General features: G+C 47.5%; 1 long non-coding RNA gene across 1 annotated transcript in view; it reads right to left on the bottom strand.

The window, feature by feature from the left end:
- LOC113030072 (uncharacterized) overlaps nucleotides 1-4659 on the bottom strand; it is a 35644-nt gene that overhangs the window by 6457 nt on the left and 24528 nt on the right. The window lies entirely within an intron of this gene.

Raw genomic sequence — 4659 nt, 5'->3', positions numbered from 1 at the left:
TGCTTTAAAAAACAAAGAAAAAAGCAAAACAAAAATGTTTGGATGCCTTTCAGAGAAAATGCTTCTGTCTGACATGAAGCAGGAGGCTGAACTTGGTGTTCTGTTAGGCCGTTATCCATCTAGTTTTATGTTCTTGATGACTGATGATGATATGACTCCTTTTGCTGACGCTCATCTGTGGAAGAGCTCCAAAAACGTGCCCAAGTATTCACAGCGAGTATCGTCACATTAACCTTGACTATCCTAACCAACGAGCAGCTGCTCCTCCAGAGATGAGACCATAAAATAAGCACATGATGGATTTAAAGATGGAGGAACAACATCCAGGCTGAATGCAAAAATACTGGGACAGCTTTGGTTGTTTAACAAAAAGCTTTCCAGTGTTTGTCCACTAGATGGCACCTCTGCATTATTCTTAAAAACGCTCCCAGGAGGGAGTCTCCTCCATCAGGGTGGCAGTATGGATTTAGCAGATGTTCACTGAGACCTCGTGGACCTGGCGTGGAAGTGTTCATGTCTGAGCGCACACAGTGAGCAGTTTTGCTGTACTGATGCAACTGTGGGTAAATAAGCCTGTTGTTGGGAAACCATTTGTAAGTCTGTGTCACCCAGCCTGGCAAAGTTTCCTTTAAGGCTGATATAATCATACTGACAATGTGAATTAAGAGCAAACAAAGAGCCCTGGGAACTGACCAGGTAAGCAAACTGGTCAGATTCCACAGCATGTCAAACCCAACAATGCACAGGACCCCAACACGTCTGTTGCTCGGGACCACAGGACACCTTCAATGTCCCCTCTCCATCTCAACAAGCACCTGCTGTTTGGTCCCACAAGAGGGCGCTACACAACAATAGTTTTAATGGTTCTGATGATGCAGCTGGTCGTGTATATGTGCAAATACACAGTTCAGGAATGTAATACAAACCCACACACCTAATGGACATACATACATACAGGTTATCGATATATATAAATAAATATAAAAACATATTTTTCATCCCCGACCAGTCGCAGCAGATGGCCCCGCCCCTCCCTGATCCTGGTTCTGCTGGAGGTCTCTTCCTGTTTTCCTTCCCACTGTCACCAAATGCTTGTTCATAGGGAGCCTTCAGCTGACAGTTGTGATTTCATGCTGTATAAATTGAGTTGGGCTGAGTTGAGTTGAAGCCGCCGTGCTGCAGCCTTCCTGTGTGGAGTTAGCACTATGTGTGCATGCATTCTCCCCGGCTACCACAGCCTCCTCCACAGTCACACAGGACATGCATGTTTGGTTAGTTGGCGAGTCTAAGTTGCTGGATGTAGCTGATAAAATGAGAATGGTTGTCCGTCTGTGCCTCTTCCTCGTCACAGTTGGGATAGGCTCCAGGCCCACTGAGACGTGGATGAGCAGAAAACATAACACAAAGTCACACTGAAGGAATGCAGCTTCACAGGTTTGGGCACTGACACTGTAGCATTTTCATCCTCCTTTCATGGATGGTTACACATCATACAGTGAAGGCAGGCGTGGTGCTGAGGTGTGAAGGTGAGAAGAATGGAGCACAACCACAGTACTGTCCACCAGTGCTGGACCTTAGACCTTTAATCACCTCTCTCCATGTTAGAGGAGCTCTGTTACAGACATGGATTCCTCCCCCAGTACTGTGTGTGGGGGGGGGGGGGAACTATCCCAGCTGCCATAGGGCGAGGGGCGGGGTACACCCTGGACAGGTAACCAGCCTGTTGCAGGTCCATTACTTACACCCACATATTTAGAATCAGCCCAGTAGCAGCAAGTCTTTGGACTGTGTGAGGAAGCCAGAGGATCCAGAAGTACAAGCAAACTCCACACAGAAAGGTGGATTCAAACCCGGGACCTTCTTGCTGTGAGACCACAGCGCTAACCACCGCTTTCCAACTGGCCAAATCCTAAACTGGCTAACTCTCTGACCTCTGTCGAGTTCACGGAGCATGATGGGTGCCATGTTCAGTGTAGCCCAGCACAAACAGGGCATCATAACCTACGCCAGCGTCACAGCGTCGCGTCAGTCGGTTTCAGACAGCTGCTGCAGAGGTGTCTGCTCTGCCAAATCCTAACAGCTGCATGTCTCCGTTATTTTGAACTGGAGTAAACCATGGAGGGAGGTTAAAGGTCACTGGCCTCGTCACTTTCAAGTACAAGGTCACGCTGTAGTTGGGCTGCATTGTCATCATGTTGGTTTATCCCAGTAAGTGCTGGACACGAGAACACGTGGCTAAATGCAGTCGTTTTACAGATTTTATGGCTGATTTATGAAACTTTTCACCAAGCTTGGCACTTACAAATTGAAATGAAAGGTGGAGTTCAGGGACATGGATTCATTGTTCAGGGTGTCACTGAGACACCGTCCTTTTGTTTTTCAACATTTCCGACTTTAGCTCTGTCTGCTGAGGGAATAGAGCGGGCGGCACGACAGTGCGAGCTGAATAACAAGCAGACGCACACTGAAAGGTATGTGGAAAACATTCTAGCGGTAAGAGTTCAACCTGTAATCAAAACACAATGGGTATTGTGTGGCATGTTTGAAAGCACTTTATCTGCATACCTCTGTTTCCCCCGTCGACCCTGGCTGTACAGGAAACTGTCACAATGGCTAATAAATTGCATTGGCCAATCAATGCAGGAGCCAGTGGCTGTTGTGGACCGGATACAGTCGGTGTTTACTCAGGGACGGGGAGCATTTTAGTCATGAAAACAGGCTCATACATGGGAGCAGCTCTCAATCAGAATGCTGACGTGATATCATTATTCCCCAGAAATGGCTCGTGCACATCGCGAATATTTACTGTAACTGAGGAGTGGGCTTATCTAGCCTTCATTTGAGTTATTCTCACCCTTCCACCAATCAGCTGTAGAGCAGCGATAAGAGGAGTAAAACCACATTTCTGGATGTGAGGTTGCACTCGGTCCTTATCTCCAGCAAACTGCTGCAGTGTCATGACATCATAGAGAGGAAGAGCCCTCTCCACCCTCTGTACTGTCCCTCATTTGGACAATTACATCATATGGGCCCCTCATGCATTTGGCCTAGACAAATATTTCTGATTTCGCTGTGAGGCGTCAGCACAGTCATTATTAGGACAACTATTGTTATGATGCCACCGTGTTCTTAGAGTCACTGGGTGCTTCTTGGGCGGGTTACACAAGAACAGAAGAGATGTGTTGATTGGATTGTTTGCGGGCACGGGGGGTGATAATCCACACAGGAGCACAAGCATGCAGAAATTCAGAAGTTGTGTTAATTAACACAGTGGTTGTGTGATGGTGCCAGACAAAGAAGGAGAAATACCGATGTTGCAACGGTTGATTTTTAGGGGTTATTATATTTGTATCATGTGAAGGAAGTTGCCTGTTCATGCAGCAACATGCAGGAGATGGAGCTAGCACATGAAATGCCTTTGTCTGAGCACAGAACACAAATGTGGACTGCAGTGGAAATGCAGCCAAATCGGAGGCTTTCCCTTTAATGACACATGCACTTTTTTGGTCCTATGTATTTAGCATTCCTGCTTCAGAGGCCTGCCGGCCACTGAGCTGAGGAGAGCTGATTTGCAGACTTAGCAAAAGGGTAATTACAAAGATCCATGTGACCTATAAATATGAGCTAAAGTACCACACAGATCTGCCCTCGCTGCAAGTCGGCCTCCGTCACACAGCAGCTCCCATTTCTCCATTTAAATGCACTGCGATTGTTTTTTGTGCAGGAATGCAAACAAACAAGCTCAACACGACGATACTGAAGTGCACGCTGGAGTCTGGCCCCGATTGTCTACCCCTCATACAAATCAGCTGAGACTGATGACCCGGGTCCAAGGATTCCAGCTTGGATGGAGCTGCTGGATAAATTATTCAATCAGCAGATAAAAGAACCCGTCTCTGCCCCTGAACACTATATTTAGTCACTGCTGTCTCTCTGCCACCTGCTGCTGCACTTGCACAGCTCAGATCAGACTTCCAAGGAGGGGAGACATCAGCCCAGATCTGCCCAAATCCCCAGCTGCTCTGCTGCCAGACGCTCTGCTGCTCGACTTTGGGAGGGCAGTCACTCCTGCAAGCTACAGTCAGGAACAGGCGGGCCACAGGTCAGGAGGTCACAGCGGATGAGAGAAGGTCAGAATGGCAGGGCCAGCACCTCAAGACAGGCTGAAGCCAAGACGGCTCCAAAAACAAATGTATGTGAGGGGTGGTCCAATGCTGCCAGATATCAGCGAGGAGGACGTGAAAGGCACAGTTCAAAACACGTGTTAGTCTTAAGATGGATCATGTTGTCGAGGTTGTAGCTACGCTCTGTTAAAAACAACAGCTCTCTTCTCACACACAAACCTGACACTAGCTCTGCTTTTAATATCAGGCCTCAAACTTTCCTTTTTGATCAAACGTGGATCAGGTGACCCTCCCTTAGTTATACTGCAATAATTTCAATTCAATTTTATTTATATAGCGCCAAATCACAACAAAAGTCGCCTCAAGGCGCTTCATAGGTACAGAGAAAAACCCAACAATCATATGACCCCCTATGAGCAAGCACTTTGGCGACAGTGGGAAGGAAAAACTCCCTTTTAACAGGAAGAAACATCCAGCAGAACCAGGCTCAGGGAGGGGCGGGGCCATCTGCTGCGATTGGTTGGGGTGAGAGAAG

This window comes from Astatotilapia calliptera, chromosome 10 (assembly GCF_900246225.1).
Source record: "Astatotilapia calliptera chromosome 10, fAstCal1.2, whole genome shotgun sequence".
Classification (NCBI taxonomy): Eukaryota; Metazoa; Chordata; class Actinopteri; order Cichliformes; family Cichlidae; genus Astatotilapia; species Astatotilapia calliptera.
Note: the sequence above shows the minus strand (reverse complement) of the source record. Positions and strands in the feature narration are given on the sequence as shown.